This window comes from Corvus brachyrhynchos, unplaced genomic scaffold (genome assembly GCF_000691975.1).
Source record: "Corvus brachyrhynchos isolate BGI_N302 unplaced genomic scaffold, ASM69197v1 scaffold32, whole genome shotgun sequence".
Classification (NCBI taxonomy): Eukaryota; Metazoa; Chordata; class Aves; order Passeriformes; family Corvidae; genus Corvus; species Corvus brachyrhynchos.
Window position 1 is genome coordinate 15,036,868 of NW_008237919.1, and position 11,871 is coordinate 15,048,738.

At 38.2% G+C, this 11,871-nt stretch overlaps 1 long non-coding RNA gene across 1 annotated transcript in view; it reads left to right on the top strand.

The window, feature by feature from the left end:
• LOC108446497 overlaps positions 1-11,629 on the top strand; it is a 31,453-nt gene extending 19,824 nt beyond the window's left edge. The window contains exon 4 of the long non-coding RNA XR_001861709.1: positions 11,591-11,629. This is a non-coding gene — a long non-coding RNA (uncharacterized LOC108446497). The remainder of the gene's footprint in view (positions 1-11,590) is intronic.
• The last annotated feature ends 242 nt before the right edge of the window (positions 11,630-11,871 follow it).

Sequence of the window (11,871 nt, forward strand, 5' to 3'; positions counted from 1 at the left end):
TAGAATTCATCTTAACTTTGAGTATCTACAATTGCAGCCATCAGATTGTGATTTAGCATCTGTTTTTAGAGAAGAGAAGCATCCACTTCTAAAGTCAGTTAACCTAAAACAGATACATGAACTAAGCCAAATGAACCATCCTCTATATTTATTCCTGTCTGACTGTAAAGAGAACCCGAAGTGCAGATGTCCATACTGTTCACTTTTTAATCCCTGCTCTTTAACACTCTTCAGTCCTGTTTGCAAGACTCCCAAGGAGTATTTTAGCTTTTTTTTGTTGTTTTTTTAACAGTTTCAGTAAATGAGTAATATTTTACATTGCTTTTTCAATTTATGTAAAGAGCAGAAGCAGCAAAAGCCAGCCTTTTCAACATGAGTCACTGGACTGTCAGGAATTTAGTATTCATATATAATATACTTTGTTGAAATACAATGCAAGTACAAATTAGTATTTTAATTCATCATATCTCTGTTAAGACTCATAACTAAAATTTGGTTACAGTGTGTACAATTTCATCTATTATTGAGCTTGACCTAGTATATAATATTCCTCAGATTTAAAGATGCTCTCTTAACCATAATTTTCCATCTTCAAAAACAATGAAATGGCCGAAACATTTTAAACAGTGTAAATATTTTATTAAACATGAGTAGTTAGTTCAGTGGCATTACACAGGGAGGTGTTGAAGTGGAGTAACTCTTTTGCAACTTCTTTAAAAGATGAATCCCTTGACCTAGTGTGCATTTTCTCTAATAAATGAGTAATGTTTGTTTAAGACATTTAATCTTGTTAGTGTGTGGATGCTCCTGGCTCATCCTGTGGCAGACGGGCTGTTTGCAAATGGATGTGAGTCTCCTCTCAGATTCAAGGTAATCAGATTTTGGGATGGGAGTTGTATATGGGGGCTGGGGAGAATATTTCAGCTGATGTTTGGATATTGTTGCATTTTCTATTAATAGACTCCAGACAGCAGGTGTGAGTTTTGCTTTGCAAAAAACTCTGGATTTCAGGGATAGCTGATTTATGTGTACATGTTACATGAGAGAATGTGCTGCTCTTTTTTTCTGTTTCTGTACGAAAATGGGTATTAGAACAAAAATGGCAGCCAGAGTGGATTATAGCTCTGCTGGAACAATTCCAGAAACTCAGTAAACTTCATGTAACTCTGTAATTTATCATACTGGTTTGCCTTTTAAAGGGAGGCTTTTTCGTTCTAGCTGTGACCTCACCCTATAGGCTATTGCCTAGGCAACAGTCCCACTCAGAAATTACCACCAAAAAATTACTTCGTGTCACAAGCACATTCTTTGCATAATTTTATTTATATTCTCATTCAAATAGAATACATTTTAGATATTATGTATATCCCTCACACTGAAGGTGGCAGAGTATCATTTGCATTAGGAGGCTGATTCTCTCCTTCATTATATCAGCTAGCGTAAATGGCAAAAATTGTGATTTTAGTCTCGTACAGAGCCACTCAAGGCTTTCCAGTACTTAGGTAAAAATGATATTTCCTACCTAAAGATGAAGGGGCTGTGCCCTTGTGCTGATCAGGAGGGTGTGGAGGAAAGAGTAGAGTTGAAACAGCTCATGGGAGTCCCCTTTGCCAGGGAAGTGGGAGAAGAGGGTGTCCCTCCAGCTGCTCCAGCTGCTCCACACTCCTTCCCAGTTCATCACCTGAGGCCTCCCAGGGAAGCAGGACAGCTTTCCAGGCAGAGGAGGCATTTTCTGACTGAGGTCGGCTCTGGTTGTGTTGCTCAGGGTGTCTCAGAGCACTGCTGTGGGTTCTTATAAAGGAGGCCCTACCAGTTCAAGGCACTGGGCTGCACACCTCTCTCTGCCATCCTGGCACTACCTAAAGATGCCTGAGACATTGACCACTGCTAGACATGTGCACCTACAGCCTTCTCATGTGTAATTACTCTAGAAATAGATATTTAAGTACAGGTTTGCTATCCATAATGCAATGCTAAATACTAACAATTAGCATAACTGCTTCCTATTTGTGGTGTGTGGGGATACAGAATTGTATAGGTGACTGATGTTTTTCTAGATACAAAATATTCCTCTTACAAAATGAGTTATTTTAATTTATATTTCCCTGCAATTATCAATGGCAGCAATTAGTAGGTAACGTGCATTTTTTTGAAGGTCACTTAGATTATGAAGCAATCTCGTGCATTTTTATGGAAGTTTACTTCATTAAATTCAAAATGGGTGTGGATTCATGTCCTACAGCAAATTTTTCTGATTTAATTTAGCATTTCAGGCATTTCCCTATTCAATATCTTGCTTTCTGCATATGTATATTTAATATGTATAATTTTGATCTACTGCTATCAAATAAGCTGAATTAGGAAAAGGCAACACAGTGTTCAAATAATTTTGCTTGATGAATACTTTAAAGCCTATAGAAGATACAGTGGAAATGCTTAAATTCTCATTAAAATCTGTCTATTTTACTCAGTATTTTGCACAGTAATACAAACTAAAGCCCATTAGTAGGTAATTTCTTGGGCAGTTTTCACAGTGGTAACATGGTTATCTATTACCTAGAGATACTTCACTGTTAAACATATGCTATAAAAAAGAGGGGGTTTAATTAACAAATCCAGTAGTATTAATTTTAAGCCCAGTTGAAGTACTAAGCCACGGAACAAGAGGGTATGCATTTAAATAGTATCTCTCAAGTAAAAAATGCTGTTCACATGAACACTGATCTCATTAGTTTTTTTAAAATGGAGGATCTTATTTCTTTCTTGGGAGCCGAAAAGCTGTATCAGTGTTTCATTTTCTGAGTAGTAGAGGTTTGGACCAGGTTACCTCAAATTAATCTGTATGGTCACATGTCTTGGTCTGTTGGAGGGCTCTGCGGACACTAGGGGTCTTCACAGGAGCAAAGCACAAACATGCAGGTTTCTTTCTTGGAAAGGAACTAACTGCTTTATTTGAAAACCCCTAGTATTGCTACTTTAAGTATGGAAAGTTCTGTTGAAATCTTGTAGGATCTTGTAATTTAGCATGTTCAACTGGTGCTTCTTTAAAGGGCATCACACCAACAACTTCCATTTAGAACCTTTGTTTGTGTATGTTTGAGCACTTTCATCTAAACTTGATTTTCCCCTTCCCTTTTTAAAACTGAATTCCAAATACTGGGAAAATCAGATAAAATAGGTATTGTTTATTTAAAAACTGTTGAAGTGTTGCAAGATGTAATGAGATGGAGTATCAGCCTAGATGTTTAATTTCAGTTTTGCATCATCCTGGGGTTTTTCTCCATTCCTTAATATGTTTCTGTACGCTTAACTTGCGGTGTAGAATGCTCTCTATTTTTGCTTCATTGGTGGATATATCTGGATTAGATATTACATGTAACTTCGTTAATTATATTTGATTTGTGCTTATAATAGTATGAAAACTACCAAATAGTAGAATTAACCTCTTCTGCAAAACAGAGTATTTTAAAAAACAAATGCATTACATTTTTTTAAAGCACCCTTTGTATCTTTGGATTATACTCCTCATAAAGTAATACATTTGGAAGATTTTTTGTGTTTTCATGAGGTTAATGCCTGTATTTAAAGAAAAGTGCTGATAGCAATTTAATTGTTCATGTCATAGAGTGAGAGTCATTCCAGAGGAGAAGCATTCAATTTGGGGTGTTGGGGAGGCCTCAGTGTGCATCAGCAGCCACCTCTGGGCAGTGCCTCAAACAGCAGTTGCTCACGGAGCTGCACGTTCACAGCAGTGAGGGAACAGCTGCTGCCTTTGTGTGCTTTTGCAGCTCCCTTAATAAATGGCTGATTAGAAATTGAGCAAAAAATGATACTCAGCACAAAACAGGAAGGTGTCTTGTGCTTCTGAAGAGTGCACGTGACGTGGTGAGAGGAAAAGGAGATGCAATAGGAGGAAACATTGTCTCCCTAGAGAGGTTTGGCTTTTCAGCACCATGGAAAATGAGTCTTGTTTTGTATCATGAAAAGTCAGGTGCTGCAACCCATCAGCAGCTTTTTTGGGGAACGTGGCGGAGGAAAGAAAAAAAATCAGATCAAGATGTGTAACTGTGTGGCTGAGGGAGTATTTTGGGGCTGTCTGCTGTGAATTGCTGTAATTGATCCAAATGTCCTTTAAAATTGTCTAATTCCTTCTGTCATGTGAAGATGCTCTGAAATGAACACTGGTAGTACATCTTGGAGGTTTGTTGCAAGTTCTGGTGTAAACAGTGCACATCAAATTAATTGGTAAAGAGCTAACTGTGATCTTACGTTTTTATTCCCGAGCCTTGTTCTAAGTACTCGTCAGTTCCAGCTAAATTTCAAGGAAACCATGGTGGTAGATGCCTCCATTTGGTGATGCATGGCAACCCATTTGAATTAACAGGGAAATAGGTGAGGATGTGGTTGATGAAACAGCTGCTTTCGGTGCAGGCTCCTCCCTATTAATCCACCTTGGTAACTGGTCTGCATTTAGGCAAGAGAAAGAGCAGAAGATAAATCCTGATTGAACAGAGAGGTGTGAAGAAAAGCACCCTTACTTATAAAAAGTAGGGATTGCTATCACACATTATTGGGTCACCTCATGCCATCATCTTTTCCTGTCCATTTCTCCTGGAAATTGCAACAATACTACCTTTATCATGGAGATGCTGTGATGACTGCATTAAAAAGACAATTTAGATTTGTTTGGAAGTCTCTGGTGACCTTCAGGCCACAGGCCTGTAATTAGTCGAAGAGATTTTTTCTTTGAATTATTGGCCCTTGTACTGTCATACATAATCAGTGGGGGCCCATTTGGGTTTCAGCTACAACTGTCTCCTGATGCTGAGTTAACAGCACTTTTTAAATATGAAATAAATTGTTGGCACCTGATGCTAGTTCAGAATTAACATTATTTTAAAAGCCCTGGTGCTGTGATCCTGACTGCTCAGGCTTATTTTGTGGCACACCAGTTATTGTAGAAAGCAGGGCAAGCGTGGAGAATGGGTTTGCACCCTCTCTCTCCTGCCCTCCTCTTGTGCATATGAGAGACCTTCCTCAAAAGCCAGACCTCGGTACGAACACGGTCCAGACTGTTTACAATGAGAGAACACCTCAATTCAAACAGCTGTCAGGGAGCAGGTATTAATCATGCCAATATTCAGCAAGCCATGTGTGAGAGCTTTCTTGTTCCTTTGAGCTTAATATGGATAAAGCCAGTAAAGAAAGAGAAAATGGAAAAGGTGGCCTCACTGATAAGAAAACCTACCATAAACTTTGAATTAGTGACAGTGTGTACCAGATTTGCCTCTGGAGTGTTTCATTAGCATTGTGTACTGCTTCTACTGCATGTTAGCTTTCTGCTGACATGTCACCTGAGATAACAACATCATCTATTTAAAAGGCTCAGGAAAGAGACAAATTGGTTTCCTACTGTCCTAAGGAAAATGTGAGTACTAAACACATTCACAGTGTTTCCACACTCGGTGGAAATTGTTCTGTGTTTGTGATTTGCACATTTTTCTTAGTAAAAAGAAAAAAAAAGCCCCCAAATTATTTTTTTCCTCAGATCATGTGACAGACTGGATCAGGGAGATAAATCTCATTCGGGAGATGAAGCAATGTACAATAACATTATGGGACCAGCTGCTCTCTTTGTATAATTTGCTGCAGGGACTGCATTTGCAGAGCCCAACAAGGTCGAAACCAATTAGCTGATTAGAAAGTGCCAGAAATAAGATAGAACATTTAAGTGACAGCAGAAGTAAATGCAGTTCTCCAGTCACTTTGCTCGGCAATACTGATCTAAAGATTTATATGGAAAACACTGAGCAGTATGTTGTGCCTAAGATTATATTTATCCAACACCTTTTTTTTTTTTAAACTTAAGAGATCCTGATGATGTTGCAATGCTAATAAGTTCAAGTTGTGCAGATGAAATAGCAGATTTTAATAAATGAAACAGCTGAGCATGGATCTAAGTCAACACTCAAGAAAAGCCCCCAAATTATTTTTTTCCTCAGATAATGTGACGGACTGGATCAGGGAGATAAATCTCATTCGGGAGATGAAGCAATGTACAATAACATTATGGGACCAGCTGCTCTCTTTGTATAATTTGCTGCAGGGACTGCATTTGCAGAGCCCAACAAGGTCGAAACCAATTAGCTGATTAGAAAGTGCCAGAAATAAGATAGAACATTTAAGTGACAGCAGAAGTAAATGCAGTTCTCCAGTCACTTTGCTCGGCAATACTGATCTAAAGATTTATATGGAAAACACTGAGCAGTATGTTGTGCCTAAGATTATATTTATCCAACACCTTTTTTTTTTTAAACTTAAGAGATCCTGATGATGTTGCAATGCTAATAAGTTCAAGTTGTGCAGATGAAATAGCAGATTTTAATAAATGAAACAGCTGAGCATGGATCTAAGTCAACACTCAAGAGCTAAATAAAAGTAGCTACATTAAAACTGAACGTTTTGATAGGTTTGCAATAACAAGATAGGGGTTTTTTTTAAGTAGTATCTTATTTAAATGTAAATTTGGGGTTCAGTTATCAAAGTGATTTTTTAAATCATTCTACATTTCTAGGGATATAGGATCAGAGTCGTGTATTGCACTTGCAAGCAGGATGTCTGGTGATGTGAATTACCTGGAAGGTAGCATTCAGAGCAAATACTAAAAAAATAAATAAACAGAAAGTAGATTCTGGAGGGCTCTGTGAATATATGAGCTGTACTTCTCAGCTCTCAGATAAGCTCATGAAAACTATCAACTTCTGTCTAGGCTGGTGCAGAAAAGCCCAAGGGCAGCAAATAAATTGGGAATGATGGTAGGCTTTGCACGTAGGGTCTACAGAAGCACAGCAGCACATCCCATGACACCACTTATATCCGTGGGTGCAGGACGGATCATATCTTGGGTAGGAGACATGAAGGCAGCCGAGTGTAAACAGAAGAATTTATAGCTCTCCCGTCACAGGCACCGCGGTGACCTCAGCATCGCTGCTGATACATATCCTTGAGCCCTGCTAGAGCAGAACATCGTTCATTAAACTCAGTGCACCTATCCTGGAGTCAAACGAGGCTCTCTTTAGGATGGATGTCTCTGTAAGCAAAGTCCAAATAGTTCCTGCAAGTTCTGTGGTAAAGGAGGGCGAGCAGTATTTTATTTAGAGCAGGTTGAGATGAAGGCACTGAGCTATATTCTTTCATTCCTTAACATGTATAAATTCCGTGTAACACTGCAGTCAGGAAGTACTGGGAAATAACTGTAATAAGTGTAATACTAAAAGAGGTGGCACAAGTGTAAATACCTGTTTGTTGTAGGGCAGTGTTGGAGACAGTATACTTGTGTACACTGTCACAGATAATGGTTTTCTGAATGAAGTTGTTTGTGCATAGTTGTTTACTCTTTCTTTTGTATTTGGGTAGCAATAGTGGATCTCTGATGTTGCTATTAATGTTGCCTTTCCTTACGTAGATTTTGCTAGGGTTGAAACGGGCTCTAACTATCACTATGGCTAATGGTACCATTTTTTCATCATCTATTTGTTTTTTATGTAGGTGGGTTTTTATGAATTTCTTTAAAGTTTAAATAACTTAGAAATAAAATAAGCAAGCAACTGTTGCAATAGGCAACTGAATATAAGGCATGGGCCTTTTCTGGAAATGCACAATTGACTTAAAAGAAGGGTGGTTAGTTATAGTATATGAATTTACTTACTAGTTTTTGGAGCAGTTTACAGCCCTTCAGTCAGGTGCCTGGAGGTGTGAGCAGTGCAAGATGGTCAATGCTCCATCAATATGGCAATACGAAATGTATACAAAATGGGAAAATATACTGTGATCGTGGCCCCAGATGCCCCCGTGGCCAGGGTGCTGTTCAGTCAACACCTGGATTACTAATTTAGCTTTGAAAATTTCTTCTCGAGATTCTCCTACACTGGCTTTCCTGGTCAGTTCTTTGCTCTTCTTTTGGTCCAATAAAAAGTCCTGACCTTGTCATAAAAGAACTGCCAAGGTCTCACTGATACTTACTCTTCCTTGCTCCTCAGTCATTTCTGTTCAGAAAAATGAAAAGGTTACTGCTCTTTAAATATCGCTTCACAAGGGTCTGTGATAAATGAACCGTCTAAATTCATGTATCTGGTTAGGTAAGCCTCTTTCTTTACAAAAAATAAATACTTGACTTTTGTCAGCTCTTACCTCCTCAGGAAGAAATCGCATGTGTGAGCCTGTTTTGGAAAATGGCTGTTAATGAAAGAGAGGTACAGATGTGCAGTGGTGTTACAAGGTTCTTTTGTCCCCTCCATTCAGATTTTATCAACTAACAGCATCTCTTATGCTACATCTGAACACTTATGTGAAAAAAGCAAAAGAAAAATTACTATGCCTTCAAAATTATTCTGTCTTTAATCTATTAGGAATGTGGATAGATTGAGATGAGAATAAGTTACAGATTTGTGATCTCAGAACTGGAATTCTTCATGGCTGGTGCTGGATAGTCTTTTTCCTGTGTATTTTGACTTATATAGAGTTGGTATTCAAGTATATGAAAACGTCACTTAACAGTTCAGTAATAAAATGTAGTTGAAGTAGAAAGATCACAAATACCTCAGGGGCATGAAATAGTGAGTTCCACAAAAAAGTTAGATGGATTGTTTTAATTAGCACATTTAGTCTATGGAAAAACAGTGTATGATTCTGTAAACTGAAGACTTGTATTCTCTTATCTTCTGTTTATTCTTTATCATACATAGCTTCTCCTGAAAAATGCTAGATGCTATTTAAGGAATTTTGAAAACATAAGATAGGTAGGAATCTCCTTGGCTGCCAACTCCAGCTCCTTACTGTTTCAAGTAGCACTTCATATTGATCCACCTTATGTGCTTGTAAAGCCCAGTACAGGTACGTGTAGTTCCGGGAAGGCGATGGGCGCTGCATCCATTTTTTCTAGTCCAAGGCTGTTACAGATTCTCATTGCTTTAATGTTTAGATTTTTTTTCTATTTTTTGATTTACAGCCTAACTTTATTCATGGCCACCTTACATTTATTTATTTGTTCTTATGCCAGCTGTGGCTCCTAGACTGAATAATTTTTCCTTCCTTTCACTATTCAGTTCCCTGGCATATTTTCTCTTGACTTTCATTTCACCAGACCAGATATGCTTAAGCATTTTCAGTCTCTTTTTGTCAGATAGATTTTCCATTTCTCTGATCATGTTGGCACCTCTTTTCTGCACCTCTTCCAATTTAAACTTATCATTCTTTAACATGAGTGAGCAGGGTTCTGTGGCAATTTAGAGATAGCAATGATTAGATTTTGCCTATATTGCTATTTCCTTCTCTCCTGAAAAATCTTGTTTGATGCAGCTTAGAGTTGCATTGTCCATATAACACTAACAGCTCATACTTAAATCCTATGACTTACCCTTTTCCACCTCGGTCATTTTCAACTGATGAAATTCTGGCTTATGGAAGAAATGTTTTTATTAGTCCTTAGGGGAATGGCCTTGCCATTTATATGCTAGATTTTTATTTCATTGGTGTTATTCATGTTCTCAAGGTCATCCAGTCCTTTGCATAAGGATATCCCAATGCTCCTCGATATTGATTATCTCCCCAAAAATGAATTACCAGGATAGGTCACTAATATTAGTACTGACACTTTGGCTAAAGCAGTTATGAAAATAACAAGATTTCTCCCAAGACTAATCATTGAGGAACTCTCTTAATAGCTTCCCTCTAGCCTGAAACTTTCTAACAGTAACCACTTTCATTTCCCCTTTAGTTACTTATGGACCTAATATTTCTGATATTAATCCTAATGTTATGTCAACTGAGTAATGATTTCCCGTGTGGCATGATATGAAAAACGCTTATCTGAACTTCAGGTATGTGAGGTCTCTCACATTTCCATTGTCTAATAATCCCCAGAACCTTGAAGATAGCTACTGAATTGATACAGTGTGATCTGCCTACTAATCTTCCCTTGACCTTCATGTCTTTAAATTAAATACATTTACTTTTAAAACTTTCTCTGAAAAAATACACATTTTTGAAATGCTTTCCAACTATCTGTTGCTCTGATTGCTTTCTCTTCTCTCCTACTTTGCTGCCCTACTCTGTTCTACTCTCTTCTGTATGTATAGGACAAGATAATGATCTTGCTACCTGAAATATCCTCTTCCTGTTCTTTCAGACTTTGGGCTGGAAACTGTTCTGTCACCCTCAGCTTATCTACTTGAGCCTTTCTTCTAGTTTTATAATTAACTGATAATTTACATTTTTTACTCCTGTTACACATCTTCATCCCTGTATTCAATATTTTCACCATCATCCTAAATTCTGTACTATCTTCACTACATTGTGATACCTTTCTCGTTCTTCTGCTTCTTTGTATTTTATTCATATAGGTGAAAAATATTTTACCGTTTGTTCTTATGTACAGACTGGTGTATTTATTGCTGATCCCACCACATGTATATGCATAAGGTTGTTTACAAAGAGCAAATATGTTTGAATAGTAAAATATCTTTGAATTAAACAGCAGAACCCTCTAGATCTTAATCCTTAATTCCGTACACAAACCTTTGAAGTAAATTTTGCTTACAACACACTCCTTATACATAGGGTTAGGCAGCTATTTGAAGGAGCAGCATAATTTATTTGCTCAGGCTTTAGTCTAGGCTATCCTGTGCAAATAAAATGAAAGAATAATTTTCAGACTTCATATTACAATCTGTGTTAAAAGAACAAGTTGACTCCTCTTTTACGTGTTAAGTCAACCTAGTGCTCAGATAAAATATGGTTTTGGAAGACTGAAAGGAGGAAATGGAAAATATCAGTCCAGTGGTAGTTGGGAGACTGTTCCCCAGACAAGTTGAATGTATGAGATTAATAAGAATGAAATTAAACACTCTAGAGTGAAAACTTTGAAGTTGACACAGAGAGCAGAAGTTAATGCAAAAGGAAAAAAGAGGAAAAGAAAGCAATAAGGAAGGCCATCACTAAGCCGGCACAGACTGTACAGGGGAAGCAAGAGCCAGGCAGGTCATGGGATTTAGGTCTTTTACTGGGGTAGAAGTGAGCTTCCTGCTATGAGAAGAAGGGTGACAGAAATTTCCCACCCAAAGCTATGTGAAAGATAAGGGGAGAAAAGGAAGAGGAAAAAGATTTTGAGCCTTGAGGAGAAAGATGTTCATTGGAGGCAACCACAGCTTCAGTGACACAGTGAGATAGAAGTCTAATATAAAGTAAGACAGTGTATACTAAATGTCTTGGGGTGACTTTATGATGTGTATCCCATATCGCTGCCCTATGCCCAGAAATTAATTCTTGTGCCTTTCTATGCCTCTAAACTGAGCCTGAGAGGGGGAAGGAAAAACTGAGCAAAACTTTTTCAAAGCAGTTTGCAGCTTGTTCAAGGTCACACAGAGATAGCGTTTGTTTTCCAGCTGGGGCAGGGGAGGGAGGAGGCACCCGGCTTGCGGCTTGCCCGGTCAGTTTCTGGCCAGTTGTTCAGTTTCTTTTTCTCCAGAGAGAGACTGAGAGTTGAACTTTTTTTCTTCCCCTGGAATTTTGGATTTTCTCTCTTTTCTACTAGACTACTTCAGTATCAGAGCACATCGGGAGGACTTTCCACTGAGCACAGAGGGCCTGGCCCTGGCCCAAGCCCCAGCTCCGAGGAGACCAAAGGACGACTCAAACACTTTCCCAGGTTTTTTCCTTCACAGCGAAATTTTATTATTTAGCATTATTATCCTTTTCCCTTGTGTTTGTTAAATAAATAGTTTTTATCTCCTTCACTTGCCTTCAAGGAAAATTTATTTTTCCCCAAACCTGGTGGGGGAGGGGTGGTGACCTGCCTTCTCTCAGAGGATATAT